The 20139-nt window shown below is 43.8% G+C and overlaps 12 non-coding genes across 12 annotated transcripts; all 12 read right to left on the bottom strand.

Annotated features, from left to right (window-relative positions):
- Window positions 1-32: 32 nt before the first annotated feature.
- Window positions 33-104, bottom strand: trnag-ucc. The gene has a single exon. It is a non-coding gene; the product is annotated as a tRNA-Gly (tRNA).
- Window positions 105-817: 713 nt separating this feature from the next.
- trnal-aag lies at window positions 818-899 on the bottom strand. Its single transcript has one exon. It is a non-coding gene; the product is annotated as a tRNA-Leu (tRNA).
- Window positions 900-1026: 127 nt separating this feature from the next.
- Window positions 1027-1098, bottom strand: trnag-ucc. The gene has a single exon. It is a non-coding gene; the product is annotated as a tRNA-Gly (tRNA).
- Window positions 1099-2019: 921 nt separating this feature from the next.
- Window positions 2020-2101, bottom strand: trnal-aag. Its single transcript has one exon. It is a non-coding gene; the product is annotated as a tRNA-Leu (tRNA).
- Window positions 2102-2229: 128 nt separating this feature from the next.
- On the bottom strand, window positions 2230-2301 carry trnag-ucc. The gene has a single exon. It is a non-coding gene; the product is annotated as a tRNA-Gly (tRNA).
- A 320-nt stretch (window positions 2302-2621) lies between these two features.
- On the bottom strand, window positions 2622-2703 carry trnal-uag. The gene has a single exon. It is a non-coding gene; the product is annotated as a tRNA-Leu (tRNA).
- Window positions 2704-11887: 9184 nt separating this feature from the next.
- Window positions 11888-11969, bottom strand: trnal-aag. The gene has a single exon. It is a non-coding gene; the product is annotated as a tRNA-Leu (tRNA).
- Window positions 11970-12283: 314 nt separating this feature from the next.
- Window positions 12284-12365, bottom strand: trnal-uag. Its single transcript has one exon. It is a non-coding gene; the product is annotated as a tRNA-Leu (tRNA).
- A 126-nt stretch (window positions 12366-12491) lies between these two features.
- On the bottom strand, window positions 12492-12563 carry trnag-ucc. Its single transcript has one exon. It is a non-coding gene; the product is annotated as a tRNA-Gly (tRNA).
- Window positions 12564-13276: 713 nt separating this feature from the next.
- Window positions 13277-13358, bottom strand: trnal-aag. The gene has a single exon. It is a non-coding gene; the product is annotated as a tRNA-Leu (tRNA).
- Window positions 13359-13486: 128 nt separating this feature from the next.
- trnag-ucc lies at window positions 13487-13558 on the bottom strand. The gene has a single exon. It is a non-coding gene; the product is annotated as a tRNA-Gly (tRNA).
- Window positions 13559-14268: 710 nt separating this feature from the next.
- On the bottom strand, window positions 14269-14350 carry trnal-aag. Its single transcript has one exon. It is a non-coding gene; the product is annotated as a tRNA-Leu (tRNA).
- Window positions 14351-20139: the final 5789 nt, after the last annotated feature.

Here is a 20139-nt window from a genome sequence, read left to right as displayed (position 1 = left end):
ACACCAGATAAAACACATCTTTCTCAAGGTTATGCATTGGCCGGGAATCGAACCCGGGTCAACTGCTTGGAAGGCAGCTATGCTTGCCACTATACCACCAATGCCCACAACATCCTCCATGATCGCACAGTATTTCGAGCCACGGTTCGATTTTTCACACCACCTACTGACGTCCAACTAGTAAGAGATTGCCATAAACCTGGTTTATACTTCTGTCGAGTTTGGAACACTTGGCCTAATCCGGATGTGCTCGACCGTCACAAGAGACGAAATGCCTCTCACACTTTGTATTGTCTGGTGATGGAGCCACTATACCTACGATGCCCCAAGAAAGCATCAACGACAACATGTCGAGCCATAATTCAACTTTAAAACCCACTTACTGACTTGAAAGCAACGAGACGGCATTATCACCCTACAAAAATGGCAGCAGTCGGATTCTAACCCACGCCTCCGGAGAGACTGGAGCCTAAATCCAGCGCCTTGGACGGCTCGGCCACGCTACCCCGTTGTCAGCTGTTGGCCACCCGAGCTTCTCCCAAAACTGATCGATACTGAACTAGTAACAGATTGCCCTAAACCTGGTTTATACTTCTGTTGAGTTTGGAACACTTGGCCTACTCCGGATGTGTTCGACCATCACAAGAGACGAAATGCCTCTTCACGGTTTGTATTGTCTGGTGATGGAGCCACTATACCTACGATGCCCCAAGAAAGCATCAACGACAACACAACACAACACGTCGAGCCACAGTTCACCTTTCAAACCCACTTACTGACGTGAAAGCAACGAGACGCCGTTAGCACCCTACAAAACTGGCAGCGGTGGGATTCGAACCCACGCCTCCGGAGAGACTGGAGCCTTAATCCAGCACCTTGGACCGCTCGGCCACGCTACCCCATTGTCAACTGTTGGCCAGCCGAGCTCCAACCGAAGCTGATCGATCGTCCAGGAGCTCACGTGACTAGTCTAATGCCCGCAAGCAGTGGAATGACACCAGATAAAACACATCTTTCTCAAGGTTCTGCATTGGCCGGGAATCGAACCCGGGTCAACTGCTTGGAAGGCAGCTATGCTTGCCACTATACCACCAATGCCCACGACATCCTCCATGATCGCACAGCATTTCGAGCCACGGTTCGACTTTTCACACCACCTACTGACGTCCAACTAGTAATTGATTGCCCTAAAACTGGTTTATACTTCTGTCGAGTTTGGAACACTTGGCCTAATCCGGATGTGCTCGACCGTCACAAGAGACGAAATGCCTCTCACACTTTGTATTGTCTGGTGATGGAGCCACTATACCTACGATGCCCCAAGAAAGCATCAACGACAACATGTCGAGCCACAGTTCACCTTTAAAACCCACTTACTGACTTGAAAGCAACGAGACGGCATTAGTACCCTACAAAAGTGGCAGCAGTCGGATTCGAACCCACGCCTCCGGAGAGACTGGAGCCTAAATCCAGCGCCTTGGACCGCTCGGCCACGCTACCCCGTTGTCAACTGTTGGCCAGCCGAGCTCCAACCGAAGCTGATCGATCGTCCAGGAGCTCACGTGACTAGTCTAATGCCCGCAAGCAGTGGAATGACACCAGATAAAACACATCTTTCTCAAGGTTCTGCATTGGCCGGAAATCGAACCCAGGTCAACTGCTTGGAAGGCAGATATGCTTGCCACTATACCACCAATGCCCACGACATCCTCCATGATCGCACAGCTTTTCGAGCCACGGTTCGATTTTTCACACCACCTACTGACGTCCAACTAGTAAGAGATTGCCATAAACCTGGTTTGTACTTCTGTCGAGTTTGGAACACTTGGCCTAATCCGGATGTGCTCGACCGTCACAAGAGACGAAATGCCTCTCACACTTTGTATTGTCTGGTGATGGAGCCACTATACCTACGATGCCCCAAGAAAGCATCAACGACAACACATCGAGACACAGTTCACCTTTCAAACCCACTTACTGACGTGAAAGCAATGAGACGCCGTTAGCACCCTACTAAAGTGGCAGCGGTGGGATTCGAACCCACGCCTCCGGAGAGACTGGAGCCTTAATCCAGCGCTTTGGACCGCTCGGCCACGCTACCCCGTTGTCAGCTGTTGGCCAGCCGAGCTCAAACCGAAGCTGATCGATCGTCCAGGAGCTCACGTGACTATATCTAATGCCCGCAAGCAGTGGAATGACACCAGATAAAACACATCTTTCTCAAGGTTCTGCATTGGCCGGGAATCGAACCCGGGTCAACTGCTTGGAAGGCAGCTATGCTTGCCACTATACCACCAATGCCCACAACATCCTCCATGATCGCACAGCTTTTCGAGCCACGGTTCGATTTTTCACACCACCTACTGACGTCCAACTAGTAAGAGTTTGCCATAAACCTGGTTTATACTTCTGTCGAGTTTGGAACACTTGGCCTAATCCGGATGTGCTCGACCGTCACAAGAGACAAAATGCCTCTCACACTTTGTATTGTCTGGTGATGGAGCCACTATACCTACGATGCCCCAAGAAAGCATCAACGACAACACATCGAGACACAGTTCACCTTTCAAACCCACTTACTGACTTGAAAGCAACGAGACGGCGTTAGCACCCTACAAAACTGGCAGCGGTGGGATTCGAACCCACGCCTCCGGAGAGACTGGAGCCTAAATCCAGCACCTTGGACCGCTCGGCCACGCTACCCCGTTGTCAACTGTTGGCCAGCCGAGCTCCAACCGAAGCTGATCGATCGTCCAGGAGCTCACGTGACTAGTCTAATGCCTGCAAGCAGTGGAATGACACCAGATAAAACACATCTTTCTCAAGGTTCTGCATTGGCCGGGAATCTAACCCGGGTCAACTGCTTGGAACGCAGCTATGCTTGCCACTATACCACCAATGCCCACGACATCCTCCATGATCGCACAGCATTTCGAGCCACGGTTCGACTTTTCACACCACCTACTGACGTCCAACTAGTAAGAGATTACCATAAACCTGGTTTATACTTCTGTCGAGTTTGGAACACTTGGCCTACTCCGGATGTGTTCGACCTTCACAAGAGACGAAATGCCTCTTCACGGTTTGTATTGTCTGGTGATGGAGCCACTATACCTACGATGCCCCAAGAAAGCATCAACGACAACACAACACAACGAGCCACAGTTCACCTTTCAAACCCACTTACTGACGTGAAAGCAATGAGACGCCGTTAGCACCCTACAAAAGTGGCAGCGGTGGGATTCGAACCCACGCCTCCGGAGAGACTGGAGCCTTAATCCAGCGCCTTGGTGTTGGAGAAATTGAAGATGTAACACATTTATCCTGTATAAGAATGATTCTGTGTTCAGCATTCCTTGTGTGTAGAGAGAAGCCTACCCCCAAATCTGGACTTTGGGTAACATGAGGCATACGTAAACAAGGTGACCTGGGCTGACCACTCTCTCTTACTGAAGAGGCCCTAAAAGATGTCTGGCCTTATCTGTGTTGGGTGAATCATGTGGTCAAGCTTACAGGGGTCAAAAGGCACACACACGCACACACTCAAGCACGCACACACTCAAACACGCACGCACACACGCGCGCGCCAGGTCTATGCAAGGAGCCAATGAAGAAGAGCAATGGAACATTTGCATGCCTTTGTCTTAACCAATGACTGTAAAGGGCGGTTCTGCTTAAATAGCTAGCTAGCGCAACATGCTAGCGGACAAACTTGTAGCACAATGGGGTGTGATGTTTTGTCTCCTTGTGGGCCGGCCACAAGCAATAAAGCTTTCTTAAACTTGTTCACCGACTGACTGTGCAATGCTTGATAGATTAATACTTCTGACACAATGGTCCTTCGAGCCGGATTCCAACATCCATTCCACCATCCAGAACCCAAGAACCAAGAACTAAAATCGTGCAGACGTGCATGACAATGGAGAACCTCGCAGCAAAAATGGCTGTTTAAAAAGAGGCCAGTTTTTTGGGGGGGGAGGGGATGGTGGAAAGGTGACGGATTTCTGGACTAGCTAAGAGGCACAGCTTTCGATGGACAAGGTAAGAATGAAATTGTATATATATATAGTCGAATTTTGCTCCAAATTGATTTAAAAAAAAACTCCATAGTGTAGTTATTAAAGCACTCTGGTCCCTATCAGCTAAGACCTGTTGGAAACCCAGTGCAGCGATTGGGGTGTCATATTTACTGAGACCCGTGATCTGTGACGCATTGGGAGCAGATAGATCGGTGAAGTAAATAGACTGTATGTTTTGCTAAGAAATGGAACAGAATCAGTTACGGCCTGACCGACCAGAACTGAGATATTTGAAATATATCTGAGTTTGGTGGTAGTTAAATACCTAACCAAATGGAAAGATTATTGCTGATTTCTGTGGGAATGCCATTGCAGTATAACAGAGTTGGATGAAATACTCCGCTGTGAAGTCGTGAACTAAACTCACAATGGATCCTGACCTGTAAATGTATATTGGTTGAAATTGACATAATAACTGATTGTTATTGCTGATGAATTGGGAATTGTAATCTACACATGGTAAAGGCGTTTGACATGCCATTAGAGAGTGGAGTTCTACATAAGTGCGTTTATTGTTGCTGAAATGTGTTTGTTTTGATAGATCTGGGTCTGGTGGTAGACACGTGCCTTACAAACATGTGTTATTAAATCCTAGCCAAACGAACAGGTTGAAAAGGCCTGGGCGACCAGGACTCAGATGTATGTGTGAACATAAGATAGGACTTTTCAGTGTACAATGCAGAATTTGGACTCTCGATTTTTAAGTTAAAGATAAATTAGACGTGCAGTTCTATCATCTACATTTGCTTAATTCAGATCCAGTTGTGAGATGGTGCAGGCTAATCACAGAAGCCACGTTTACTAACATATGGCGCCGGGGGTACCGGGAACAGCGTAGTAACCTATTTTGCTAAATTCTGTAGAAAGCCATTGAGGTAAATGGGCCGTCCACAGTCGCTGTGAGAAGACTACAGGATTAAATGACTCCGTGCGCACGTAAAAGATAGTACTACATTAGTCGACGAGGACTAATTATATTAGTCGATGAGGACTAATTGTATAATTGTATAAACCGCGGACCTATTGTGTATATATAACCATGGTTAATTGTTTTAAAAGTTGTACAGAGGAATTGTGAAATGCTTAGAAATATGGAAACCAAAATTCAAGTTCAATGGTGAAATTGAAGTTCCAATTGTTTAAGTTAAAGAGTAGTGAAGAGAATGTGGTAATTTTTGTTTCAAATGTGTCTAAAAGAAGGCTGACATGATTCTAGTGAATTTGCCAATCCGCTGTCTGTTGAACAAAGTCTTTTACAAATTGTTGGGATCTGAGAGGAAAAGATCCAAGCTGTGACTTTGTTAGCTAATGGCTAATGGTGAAAACATAGAGAAAGTGCATTTTGCCAGAGATTTTGCTCTGTCCTGAGACCAAGGAGAGTCCAGGAAGTTGAATTTGCAACTATGGCAACAACATTTGTAGCTAACAAACTTGCATACAGACTCAACAGCGATGGCGGCGGGTACAGGCTAGTAAAGGTATTGCAGCTTGACATTTGAGATCCAGATGAGTAACCACATGACGCATGCGCAGACTAATAAGAAATTGAGAGATTGAAAATACGCAAATTTAGAGAAATAGATGAATTTGGAGCGAATTTACACATTAATTTGGTTACTTTTGAAATATATTAAGTGAAGAGTAGCCTATTTTGATACATTTGCTAACAAGGTTTTTGGTTGTTCGAGTACATTTTACATGAGTTTCAGAAATTCCGAGGAAAGGTGGGGGCTAAGAGTCCCGTTACGTTGAAGTTTTGCAAAGGTGATCCCAGAGGGTAATTCTGCATAATTATGTGAGTATTAATGCTGAGAGATGTGTCCGTTTGGAAGAATTCGAAGTTTGGTGGTTAACAAATGCATGATAAACATTTGTTGTAATTCCTAGCCAAACAGGGAGGTTTTTTGAAGCCTTTCCGACCAGAACTTGTATTTAAAAGCGTCATATCTTTGATGTGTTATGGTATTCAATAAGAATGCAGAAATTGAACCCCTGGTTTATAAATTGGTTCCAATACAATCGCAAGAGTTATAGAGCAAAATTAAGTGAATAGAAGGTAAACGCCAACCATCTGTGTTGTTCAAAGAGGGAAAAAAAAAGGTTTTTGCCTGTTCCAGAGTGCGCTGTTTGTTTGATTCGAGTTTGAAGCGGGCGCTGATGGATACAATGTGCTAGATTTGAGTCATTCAAGTAAAAACTAAAAGTAATTAAGTAAGAAGAGTGTTACATTAAACTATATAGGCTACAAACTACAAAATATTCCAATTAAATATCTTAATTTGGAGTTTTTGGTCCGCATAAATTAGATTTGAAGAATTGTCCGTGCATAATGCATGTTGTGGGCGTAATGGCTGGTAAATATAGGAATATTCAAAGAAGTATTCTCTGTATGCTTTGATAAGACTTTTGAGAAGTTAAAGAATAAGGTTTTTGTTTTACGGGCTTATGGTACTCATGTTAAATTGTGAATTTAAAGGTTTAAAAAGAAAAAGGGCGAATTTATATTTTCTTTTGTCTTAAGGACATTAAGACATGGTTGACGTGATTACGGAGCATAATACTGGCATGAGTGACTAAGGTCTGGGAGCAGTTTTAACTGTCCGAACATTGATTTGATGAAACAACATTATGATAACGATAGTTTAAAGCAAATTAAAATGTGGCTCAGAGAATTAGTAGAACGCTAATTTTGAAATCAAAGGCGAAATTAAGTTAATAATTGCAACCTTGTGTGTTATAGGGAACTTATGGGAAGTTTGCGTTTAGACAGGAAGGTTGTTTTTATTTGGCGAAGGAATGTTTTGTTTAAGGATTTGATTTAATTTGAAATTGTAACTTTAGTAGCTACATCTGATTATAATAACCACTTGCACATCAAATATCCATTGACATGGAATCAATTGGTGGCACTTTTCCAGTTGGGTTATTTTGAAGCTGTGTTTTCACAAATGTTTTATTTTGGTTTGAAGAAATGTATGTAAAACATTATGAGGAAATGATTTGAAAGTTACTTAAAAGATTGGTTTAAGAGGTTCATGGAAGGTTATAAAATGAAACAGGAGAACGTTTTGTGGTTGTGAAGAGATGATTGGTTTAAACACTTTGATGTTCTGAAAAGGGAACTATGCATATACTTTAGGTATATGGGAAAACATTTAAAATCAAAATAGTAAAATGTAGGATTTTTAAGAGTTTTGATAAAGGTATTGGATGCAATTTAGTTATGAAATGAGAAAGAGAAAATAACTAAAATGTATTTTTATTTTGAGTTTTATTGTAATTTGGCTTTAAGTTTGATTGCATGTTTTATCAGGAGCCTGACACAATGTTTTGGATAAACAGTTAGGCTGTGATAAGGTTGTATTAATAAATGGTATTAGTGCATAAGGAGGGTTATAATAACCTTTGTTCTGAAATAATTTGGGAAGACTCATAAGTCTGATAAATTGTGGTTATGATGGTTTGTGCTAATTAGCTTGTTTTGGACTGCAGCCAAAGCAAGTTATGAAGTTCTACCTATCTGACCTTTATGGAAAATATATTTGAAAAAAGTTTTGTTAAACGCTACATTGGGAACATTATGTGGTCTATATTTTCATTTGAGAAACATACAGATTGAATTCTGGTTTGGGATAATGACAATGGTTTTATCATATCTTTAACAAAAAGAGGTGTGATTTGGTTAAACAGAGAATTTAAAATGATATCGGTCTTAAACTTACCGGGTTTGAAAGAAAGAAAAGGTTTTTGGAGTGAAAGAAATTAGACTAACAGTTGATTTTGTTTAAAAGGGAACAAAGAAACAGATTTCTAGACATCAGTAATAGGAGTTGAATATCAAATGATGAGGTATTGTCTTGTTATACATGTTTGTTCAACAATGGATAAATAAGAGTTTTGAATAACTTGTGTTGGTTCTACTAGAAGTAATCCAAATTCCTGATGAAGTGGATCAAAAAGTTAACCGATTTTATACAAAATGCTAACTAGAAAAGAGATCTTCTGCTAAATTCTGTTCCAGGTGAAGCAGTAAACCAAAGAGTGGATGAGTCAAACCAGGAGGTTGGGTATTGATTAAAGTTATCAAAAAGAAATAACTGGTCCAGCCCAGGTGGGAGGGACCGTATCAGGTACTACTCACCACACCCACTGCAGTCAAAATAGCAGAGAGGACGTCTTGGATGCATTTGTCACATTGTAAGGAAGGGACATTGATACAGGGACAGATTAGTTACTCACCACAGTCTTGAGGCACAAGTCTGACTACAAAGGGGAGTCATTCTCTTAAAGAACGGCGCGTCTCAAACTCAGTGAAGAAATCAACGGCCAACAGAGACATAGGGTGTAGGCTAAAAAGATAGGAGACAGTAAGCAGGGAAAGGTAGAAAGGATGGGTGACCTATTTCCTCATCCGTAGTATTGTGACCTTCGTGGTACCATATGTAGCTTACTGTTGCTAATATTCATAATAGTCTTCCCTATACTATGGTTTGAAAAGGTGATTGCTCCTGTATGATGCCACTAGTGGAAACAATAAGACAGATAAAGACAACACCGCTGAGACGAGCAAAACGAACTAGTATTAAGAACTGGATTTAATGACTGAAAATTAGTGGTTGGAATGGATAATGTTTACTTTGCTGTTCCCTATGGTTAAAAGATGCAATCTTTTAACCTCAGTGACTATCTACAAGGAAAGATGGCGATTGTGAAAAATGTGTTTGGTCTACTAAAAGTTCATACTGATAACATAGATTTTATTTTTCTGGGAATGCTAAAGCAGATGTGGCAGCAAAAGAGGCAGCCATACAGGTGTCTTAACATTAGGAAAGGTATAATGTGGATGAGACTGTCTTGAGAGAAATGCAAGGAGTGTCACAAATGATGGGTTGTGTAAATTCACAGGAGGAACTTATGTTACTGAAGAATCTATTTCGTTATGCTATAATATTGAGCCATGAGATTGATCATGTCTCAACAGGAGGGAATGATAACGAAAGAGTGTTCACAGTATATGGATTTGCAAACTATTCAAGGAAACTTTAAGACAAAACTTTTTTAGCATACTTTGAGAGAGAACAAGATATGCATGAACTTTATTGAGCTAAAGAAATGTAAAGATTCAGGAATGGACCAACGACGAGTCAGTTGCCTTCAACTGACCTCTGTGAGAATGTAATTTTAATTACTGTGTAGTCTACTTTGTTCTGAAATTTGCAGACAGGAGAGAGATGCTGTCTCAATCCAGTGAGAGGTCCCTGACCTAAGGAGACTGGATTGTGGTGACAGATTTGACACGTTAAGTCCTGGAAAATGACCCAAGGTGAACAGGGTCATTCCTGGCTAGTTTCAGAGAGGAAATGGCATGGTACACGTGAGTCAAGCGTGCACTTTGTTTGATGATGGCAAAATAAGGAAAACAGTGCGTTGAGGTTGCCGTTTTGATCAACTAGACTACATTTTCTATGAGAAGATTACACAATCACCATGCACACAATCATGGCATCAGTTTCAGGAAATTGGACTTTGAGAAACAAGGGGAATTGTCTTGAGAATGATGTTCCGTTTTGGATGTTGAAATATGTAGGAACTACATGGTGCTATGACTACAGATATGATTTAACTGTTTAATTGATAACAATGCAAATGTTAAACAGATTCAGAAGTGTTGTTTTAATCTTGAGATACGTAAGAAACTTTTCTGTGGAATAAAATTTAGGTACAAACACTCCTATCATGATACGTTCTACCAGTTATGTAAAGATGTCCAGTTGATATGTTATGTTCCAGGGCAGAAGTTTGAATGTTTTGAGAACAGTTATTGACTGTCGGAAGAGGAGATAACAATACTGTGACCATGATACTACAATACTTCATTTATATGACTTGATTAAGTATTATTTGGGAGTTGCATTAAAGCTTGATGTTTTGCTTTTGAGAAACTTGGTTGCATCACAGAAAGTTGATATTAATTTGAAAACAGAAATTGAGAACATGTAAGGAGATTTCAGGAGATGTGCAAAAGTGATCTTTTATCATGAAGAGGTTGTAAAAGAGTTAGCAGGAGGCTGGAGAGAAATGTCTGTTGATTTAGAGTCCTGACTGCGCTGTATGAGATCACCTTCGGGGGAGGGTGAGCTTCTTTTGCCATCTATAAAATGGAGATAAGTTGTGGGAGAGTGCATTTGGAGACAGAATCTGGGGTGACTTAAGGGTTAAACAGGTTTTTGTTTGGTTAACTGAGGTTTATGACTCCCTGACTTGGACAGAAATGCTTATCACCTAACCTGGAGAGGAAGAGCACAATCAGGGCCTGTCTTAGAAAAACCTGACTGACAGTCTACTGAATGTTTGATGGTTTTAGAGATGACCAGGTAGACAACAAGTAGGCATGTTCTTATATCCTGATAATTTCTGTATTGAATTCTTTGTTGCAATCTTTGTTTCTATTTGATTTTGTGTGAAGGAGATCTGAGATGAGGTCCAACTCATCAGACGTCAAATGACCATTCTGCTAAGTGATGACGGGTTTTACCCAATACCATGGGCTACCGTCATGTCCAAGCATTCACACTGCTAGACTATAATGCTGTGTAGTCTTATTGAATATTACACATTTTTTATTTTATGAATTATTTTTATTTTATGTATTTTTGATTTTATTGACTGTGTGTAGGCGTGGCTTTGGAATGACACATTTTATTCAGGATAAACAGGAGGGATATGTTGGAGAAATTGAAGATGTAACACATTTATCCTGTATAAGAATGATTCTGTGTTCAGCATTCCTTGTGTGTAGAGAGAAGCCTACCCCCAAATCTGGACTTTGGGTAACATGAGGCATACGTAAACAAGGTGACCTGGGCTGACCACTCTCTCTTACTGGAGAGGCCATAAAAGATGTCTGGCCTTATCTGTGTTGGGTGAATCATGTGGTCAAGCTTACAGGGGTCAAAAGGCACACACACGCACACACTCAAGCACGCACACACTCAAACACGCACGCACACACGCGCGCGCCAGGTCTATGCAAGGAGCCAATGAAGAAGAGCAATGGAACATTTGCATGCCTTTGTCTTAACCAATGACTGTAAAGGGCGGTTCTGCTTAAATAGCTAGCTAGCGCAACATGCTAGCGGACAAACTTGTAGCACAATGGGGTGTGATGTTTTGTCTCCTTGTGGGCCGGCCACAAGCAATAAAGCTTTCTTAAACTTGTTCACCGACTGACTGTGCAATGCTTGATAGATCAATACTTCTGACACTTGGACCGCTAGGCCACGCTACCCCGTTGTCAACTGTTGGCCAGCTGAGCTCGAACCGAAGCTGATCGATCGTCCAGGAGCTCACGTGACTATATCTAATGCCCGCAAGCAGTGGAATGACACCAGATAAAACACATTTTTCTCAAGGTTCTGCATTGGCCGGGAAACGAACCCAGGTCAACTGCTTGGAAGGCAGCTATGCTTGCCACTATACCACCAATGCCCACGACATCCTCCATGATCGCACAGCTTTTCGAGCCACGGTTCGATTTTTCACACCACCTACTGACGTCCAACTAGTAAGAGATTGCCATAAACCTGGTTTATACTTCTGTCGAGTTTGGAACACTTGGCCTAATCCGGATGTGCTCGACCGTCACAAGAGACGAAATGCCTCTCACACTTTGTATTGTCTGGTGATGGAGCCACTATACCTACGATGCCCCAAGAAAGCATCAACGACAACATGTCGAGCCATAATTCAACTTTAAAACCCACTTACTGACTTGAAAGCAACGAGACGGCGTTAGCACCCTACAAAAGTGGCAGCGGTGGGATTCGAACCCACGCCTCCGGAGAGACTGGAGCCTTAATCCAGCGCCTTCGAACGCTCGGCCACGCTACCCCCCCGTTGTCAGCTGTTGGCCACCCGAGCTTCTCCCAAAACTGATCGATACTGAACTAGTAACAGATTGCCCTAAACCTGGTTTATACTTCTGTTGAGTTTGGAACACTTGGCCTACTCCGGATGTGTTCGACCATCACAAGAGACGAAATGCCTCTTCACGGTTTGTATTGTCTGGTGATGGAGCCACTATACCTACGATGCCCCAAGAAAGCATCAACGACAACACAACACAACACGTCGAGCCACAGTTCACCTTTCAAACCCACTTACTGACGTGAAAGCAACGAGACGCCGTTAGCACCCTACAAAACTGGCAGCGGTGGGATTCGAACCCACGCCTCCGGAGAGACTGGAGCCTAAATCCAGCACCTTGGACCGCTCCGCCACGCTACCCCATTGTCAACTGTTGGCCACCGAGCTCCAACCAAAGCTGATCGATCGTCCAGGAGCTCACGTGACTAGTCTAATGCCCGCAAGCAGTGGAATGACACCAGATAAAACACATCTTTCTCAAGGTTATGCATTGGCCGGGAATCGAACCCGGGTCAACTGCTTGGAAGGCAGCTATGCTTGCCACTATACCACCAATGCCCACAACATCCTCCATGATCGCACAGTATTTCGAGCCACGGTTCGATTTTTCACACCACCTACTGACGTCCAACTAGTAAGAGATTGCCATAAACCTGGTTTATACTTCTGTCGAGTTTGGAACACTTGGCCTAATCCGGATGTGCTCGACCGTCACAAGAGACGAAATGCCTCTCACACTTTGTATTGTCTGGTGATGGAGCCACTATACCTACGATGCCCCAAGAAAGCATCAACGACAACATGTCGAGCCATAATTCAACTTTCAAACCCACTTACTGACTTGAAAGCAACGAGACGGCATTATCACCCTACAAAAATGGCAGCAGTCGGATTCTAACCCACGCCTCCGGAGAGACTGGAGCCTAAATCCAGCGCCTTGGACGGCTCGGCCACGCTACCCCGTTGTCAGCTGTTGGCCACCCGAGCTTCTCCCAAAATTGATTGATACTGAACTAGTAACAGATTGCCCTAAAGCTGGTTTATACTTCTGTCGAGTTTGGAACACTTGGCCTACTCCGGATGTGTTCGACCGTCACAAGAGACGAAATGCCTCTTCACGGTTTGTATTGTCTGGTGATGGAGCCACTATACCTACGATGCCCCAAGAAAGCATCAACGACAACAAAACACAACACGTCGAGCCACAGTTCACCTTTCAAACCCACTTACTCACGTGAAAGCAATGAGACGCCGTTAGCACCCTACAAAAGTGGCAGCGGTGGGATTCGAACCCACGCCTCCGGAGAGACTGGAGCCTTAATCCAGCGCCTTGGACCGCTCTGCCACGCTACCCCGTTGTCAGCTATTGGCCAGCCGAGCTCAAACCGAAGCTGATCGATCGTCCAGGAGCTCACGTGACTATAACTAATGCCCGCAAGCAGTGGAATGACACCAGATAAAACACATCTTTCTCAAGGTTCTGCATTGGCCGGGAATCGAACCCGGGTCAACTGCTTGGAAGGCAGCTATGCTTGCCACTATACCACCAATGCCCACAACATCCTCCATGATCGCACAGCTTTTCGAGCCACGGTTCGATTTTTCACACCACCTACTGACGTCCAACTAGTAAGAGATTGCCATAAACCTGTTTTATACTTCTGTCGAGTTTGGAACACTTGGCCTAATCCGGATGTGCTCGACCGTCACAAGAGACGAAATGCCTCTCACACTTTGTATTGTCTGGTGATGGAGCCACTATACCTACGATGCCCCAAGAAAGCATCAACGACAACATGTCGAGCCATAATTCAACTTTAAAACCCACTTACTGACTTGAAAGCAACGAGACGGCATTATCACCCTACAAAAATGGCAGCAGTCGGATTCTAACCCACGCCTCCGGAGAGACTGGAGCCTAAATCCAGCGCCTTGGACGGCTCGGCCACGCTACCCCCCGTTGTCAGCTGTTGGCCACCCGAGCTTCTCCCAAAACTGATCGATACTGAACTAGTAACAGATTGCCCTAAACCTGGTTTATACTTCTGTCGAGTTTGGAACACTTGGCCTACTCCGGATGTGTTCGACCGTCACAAGAGACGAAATGCCTCTTCACGGTTTGTATTGTCTGGTGATGGAGCAACTATACCTACGATCCCCCAAGAAAGCATCAACGACAACACAACACGTCGAGCCACAGTTCACCTTTCAAACCCACTTACTGACGTGAAAGCAATGAGACGCCGTTAGCACCCTACAAAAGTGGCAGCGGTGGGATTCGAACCCACGCCTCCGGAGAGACTGGAGCCTTAATCCAGCGCCTTGGACCGCTCGGCCACGCTACCCCGTTGTCAACTGTTGGCCAGCCGAGCTCGAACCGAAGCTGATCGATCGTCCAGGAGCTCACGTGACTATATCTAATGCCCGCAAGCAGTGGAATGACCCAGATAAAACACATTTTTCTCAAGGTTCTGCATTGGCCGGGAATCGAACCCGGGTCAGCCGCGCGGGAGGCTGCGATGAATGGTCTTAACTTCCTTAACTTTTCCCATTCATTCTCTATGGCTATCCTTAACCATATCGAATACTACCATTTGTGGCCACTATGGGGATTTGGGGGGCGCTGTTTCGCGGTTTTCTTACGAGATAGAGAAGCGTCTCAGATCAGAATATTTTTTGAGAGAACAGTACACGTAGATCTGCACTGAGGTAAGATATCCATCTGGATAGATCTAAAAATAGCTAGCTAAATTATGAATGAACATGTTATTTTACTCATCTCTGCTTTGTGAAAACTCAACATTGAGCACGCTATGACTCTCAGTCTAACAGTATGAATGAATGAAACTGTATGTACAGTAGCCACTAATGCAATGTTACGTTGGTACTACTATAACTTCCCAAAGTTATTCAGTAACGTTAGTTACTAACAATATACCGACAATGGTTTGCCAGCATGTTATGTAAAATTAATAGTGAATCGTGAATAAAAGTCATGTTAGAAGAGAGCTGTTCGCAGCTAATACACATTCCAAGACAAAGGACATTGAGGGGGATTGTTGGGGGATGGGGGAGGATGGGGGAGTTGAGATGAGGCACATTCACCTCAAGTAAGCACACTCATCGAATAGATACAGATCTACTGTAGGGCAGTGTTGTTTGAAAATACTCTGGCTACCACCCCCTCTTGACATGTAATTTGTTGTAATTATTGAATGTGTTATTTCTTTTAAATACAGATGTCTAAGCAAGTTTTTAGTTTTTATCCTGGGAGAGTGGTGGTGGTCTTTCGGAAGGGGTCACATGGCTACCTTCTCCAAGATGCAACTGAGGAAGCCAAGCGTTGGAAGGACTCCTCTGTCTCTCTGAAGGACAAGTCAGCACCCATAAAGGAGGAGCAGATGAGGGCAAGGGCGTGCTCTTTGGTCCGTGACCGAGGGGGGGATGTGTCTGATCAAACTGAGGTGTTGGGGGAGTATACTTTACAGTTTGGAAAGTATAAGGGGAAATTGGTCAGATGGCTCCTTGAAAATGATGTGGGGTACACTCTGTACCTCATTAAACAATTTGAAAAGGAGCAAATGGCTGGCATGCCTTTGGATGGGCCCAGCAAAGACAGCCTGCGGTCCTTTGTAGGGTATGCCAATTCCTTCAAGGAAATCAAGGCAGTGCTGGAGTACGAGGCCAGGAGGACCGGGGCTGTCAGCTCAGTGGAGGAGGACCAACAGGTCGGCTTTGGCCGCATGCCAACAAGGACCTGGGGTGACGTCTGGGAGGGTAGGGCGGATGGCTTTGCAGCGTTCGTTCTGTCCCGGACCACCACTCCGGGAACTAGCATGGACAAACTGAAGCGGTACCTGACCAAGAAGACCCAGGAGGCATCCATGTCCTCTCCTCTGCTCGCCTCCAGCCAAGCCGTGGGTAGGTCATCAGTATTAATTAAATATTATAAGTAATTTAATGCTTGTGATTATGGTTAACTTTCATTTGATGCATGTAACAGATAGGATATAAATGTAACTATTGTACAGTGAAAGGAATACATTCTTATGTTTCTTTCCTGTTTGCACCACAGTCATGGATGAAGATGAAGACCTGGAGCAAGCCATGCTGAACATCTCCCCCTCCAAGATGGTCAAGCAGAGCTGTAAGTGAATGTTCCTTTGTGGGCCTTGTTGTGTGTGACTGAGGACACATTTAAAGCAATATGCTTTTGAACTGCTACTTGACAGCATGTTGTACATCTTTTCATCTCTGCTTTGTCACTAGCTGCTGCCCTGTCTTCGGGTGCATCTTCATCTCCCAGGAATAAGAGACCAGCAGGCCGAGGTCTCTTTGCATATCAGTTGTTGGGACCAAGACATGACTCTTGGTCAATGTTCATGCCACGTTCCTGGCCTTGTTCAATGTTCATGCCACATTTCTGGCCTTGTTCAATGTTTATGGTGTTCTGCCTTTCAAAACTCCAATCATGAATTTACATCCTCTCCATCGTTGATGGTAAGTGTTTTTTTTTCTTATACTCTGCATGATTCCCATTATGAATTTACAGGCTCTTCGTTGAGGGTAAGTGTTATTTGTCTTATACTCTGCATGATGACTGCATGAATGTGCATGCCACCGTTTGCATTGTTTGCTTAACAGGTTTTTGAACAAAATTATTTATTTAGGATTAAAGCTGTTTGATAGTTGCTGACAGATCCAATTGAGAGAAGTTCTTACATGCAAACAAAGCACACATGCAATTTGCCTCTGTCAGTCTGAAATATAACTTTTACACGGTGACTAACTTTGTCCTTTTTTTCAGGATATAAGAATCCATCCGCTGCTCAGTCTAAACTGCCTGGTAACAGACTGGACCCCAGCACTGCTCAAGGTAAAATGATCATGTTCCTAGGACTACATCTGAATCTCTTGCAATTTAAAAACATACTACAAACAATATGTTGTGTTTTGCATGAGCTACTACAGTGCCCTCCAAAAGTATTGGAACAGTGAGGCCAATTCCTTTATTTTTGCTGTAGACTGAAAACATTTGGGCTTGACATCAAACGATGAATGTGAAACCAGAGATCAACGTTTCAGCTTTTATTTCCAGGTATTTACATCAGGATCTGATGCACAAATTAGAAAATATCACCTTTTTGTTCGAACCCACCCATTTGTCACGTGAGCAAAAGTATTGGAACATGTGACTGACAGGTGTGTTTTGTTGCCCAGGTGTGTCCTATTACATACATTATTCAATCAATAAATACCACTGAATGTCTACACTCAGGTTCAGATTGGGTAAGATAGGTTTTGTCTATGCAGACTGTATTCAGAGGTGAAAACAACATGAAAACCAGAGCGCTGTCTTTGGGTGAAAAACAAGCAATTGTGAGTCTTAGAGAAGATGGAAAATCAATCAGAGCCATTGCAGAAACATTGGCCATAGCCAGTACAACCATTTGGAATGTCCTGAAGAAGAAGAAAACTACTGGTGTACTAAGTAACAGACGTCGAACAGGTAGACCAAGGAAAACATCAGCAGTTGATGACAGAAACATTGTGAGAGCTGTAAAGAAAGACCCTAAAACAACTGTTAGTGAGATCAGCAACAACCTCCAGATGGCAGGAGTGAAGGTATCACTATCTACTGTTCGCAGAAGACTTCATGAACAAAAGTACAAGGGCTACACCAGAAGATGCAAACCACTCATTAGCAAGAAGAATAGGAAGGCCAGGCTGGAATTTGCCAAAAAGTACAGAGATGAACCTCAAAAATTCTGGGACAAAGTTTTATGGACTGATGAGACAAAGATTAACTTTTACCAAAGTGATGGAAAGGCTAAAGTTTGGAGAAAGAAAGGAACTGCTCATGATCCCAAACACACAAGCTCATCTGTGAAACACGGTGGAGGTAATGTCATGGCTTGGGCTTGCATGGCTTCTTCTGGGGCGGGCTCATTAATCTTCATTGAGGATGTAACACATGATGGCAGCAGCAAAATGAACTCGGAAGTCTACAGAAACATTTTGTCTGCCAATTTAAGAAAAGATGCAACCAAACTGATTGGCAGAGCCTTCATCATGCAGCAAGATAACGACCCAAAACACACTGCCAAAACAACAAAGGAGTTCATCAGGGGCAAGAAATGAAAGGTATTAGACTGGCCAAGTCAATCTCCAGACTTAAACCCTATAGAGCATGCATTTTACCTGCTTAAGAGGAGACTGAACCCCACAAAACAAACAACAACTGAAAGAGGCTGCAGTGAAAGCCTGGGAAAGCATCAAAAAGGAAGAATGCAAAAGTTTGGTGACGTCAATGGGTCACAGACTTGCTGCAGTTATTGAAAGCAAAGGATTTGCAACTAAATATTAAGTCTTATTCACTTAAATATGTTTTAAGTATATCTGTTCCAATACTTTTGATCACATGACAAATGGGTGGATTCAAACAAAATGTGATATTTTCTTAGTTGTGCATCAGATCCTGATGTAAATACCTGGAAATAAAAGCTGAAACGTTGATCTCTGGTCTCACGTTCATTATTTGATGTCAAGCCCAAATGTTTTCAGTCTACAGCAAAAATAAAGGAATTTGCCTCACTGTTCCAATACTTTTGGAGGGCACTGTATGTTAGATGTTGAGAATAACATTGTGCTTTCTGTAATAGAAAAGAGTAAACCAGCAGCCACACTCTCCAGACCAGACCAGGGTGATGGACTCACTTCTTTGTTGCCAGGTTAATATTGATGTCTACATGCGCCTAACTAGATACAAGATTTAATCAAACATAACTTACTTACCTCATTTAACTCTTAGCCTGTGATTGAAAGTCATCTCTCACTGCAGTCCCGGTAGCAAAAAGACAGGTTGTGAGCTATATACATATTTTGTCATTAGATCCCCCAGTTCCAGTGAAGGCTCCAGTGCCAGTTCCGCCCGAGTTGCTTGCACTGGGCCTGTGTACAGAGTCAGCAAACACTGCTATCTCAAAAGGTATGAGTCACTATTATTTAATAATATAATTACTTGAAAGTATTTAAAAATATTTTATATGTTTAAAAATCTATGTATTTAGTCTGTTGTTTACAGAATGTAGTTGCTCATCATTATCATCTGTCATCCTGCAGCCTCTCCCCGACTGGCTCCTGTGCTGTCTGCAGCCACCATGCCACCGCACTCTGCTCCATCTCCTGCCACGTCTGCTGCTGTCGCTCTACCCTGTCCTGTTCCAGCCGCAGCTGGTGCGCTACCTACCCCAGCTCCGTCTACCATCCCACCACCACTCCATAGGAAGGACCAAGACGTCAGCCAGTGGAACTGCTCCCAAAACCAGAAGATGTGGATGAAAACGGAGATGGAATCTTTGGGACTTTGGCCAGGATCTCGACCTGTACGACATCTGATGGGTATGATCTCCTTGTGGCGTCATCCACCCCAACCAGAACTCATAGATCCAGTCTATGATATGCCATCTCCCAAGTACTTCCAGCTACATCCATTTTTCATTTGGAAACCGGAGCATGCAATTATGGAGAGAGTGAGGAACAATTACATTTTACCCTGCCTCTACGGCTGCTCCACTCCCCATGTGGTTTCGGCAGGAGTTGGGCGACCCCGGGTCATTATTGGGACCAGCGGCCAGTACTACATCTTGGCCTCTCGGCTGAACTGCAAAACATGCAAGAGGTACTGGTTCGCTGACAAACCCCAGTGGATGGAAATGCTGCCACAACTCTTCTGCAACATCCTGCCAGCATTTCTCACCCACAAAAAAGCCATCTGCAAAACGGTAATGGATGAGCTATGTCGCACAGGGAGGTCGGCCACAGACATGGCAAATCAGCTGAATGAGGCTCTGCACCTACGGTACGAGAGGGCACACCTTGCCTATCTGTTGACTGTACAGAATGTGCAGGATGGTGACTCCGGCCTGTATGGGCAGAAGACCATCACAGGCACCATGCGGAAGGACAACACCCCTGATCCCTTTGGTACCTACGACTTGACCAATGGCTGGTGTGGGGTAGCCATCAGTCCCCGCTACCTAGTAGACTGCCTCGTACATGAGTACCACCGTAAGGAGAAGACCCTCACTCTTGTCCTGCAAGGCACTTTTGGGCAGGTCATTCGAGCTGACCA

The sequence above is a fragment of the Hypomesus transpacificus genome, unplaced genomic scaffold (assembly GCF_021917145.1).
Source record: "Hypomesus transpacificus isolate Combined female unplaced genomic scaffold, fHypTra1 scaffold_211, whole genome shotgun sequence".
Taxonomy (NCBI): Eukaryota; Metazoa; Chordata; class Actinopteri; order Osmeriformes; family Osmeridae; genus Hypomesus; species Hypomesus transpacificus.
This window is presented reverse-complemented; position numbering and strand designations above follow the sequence as displayed.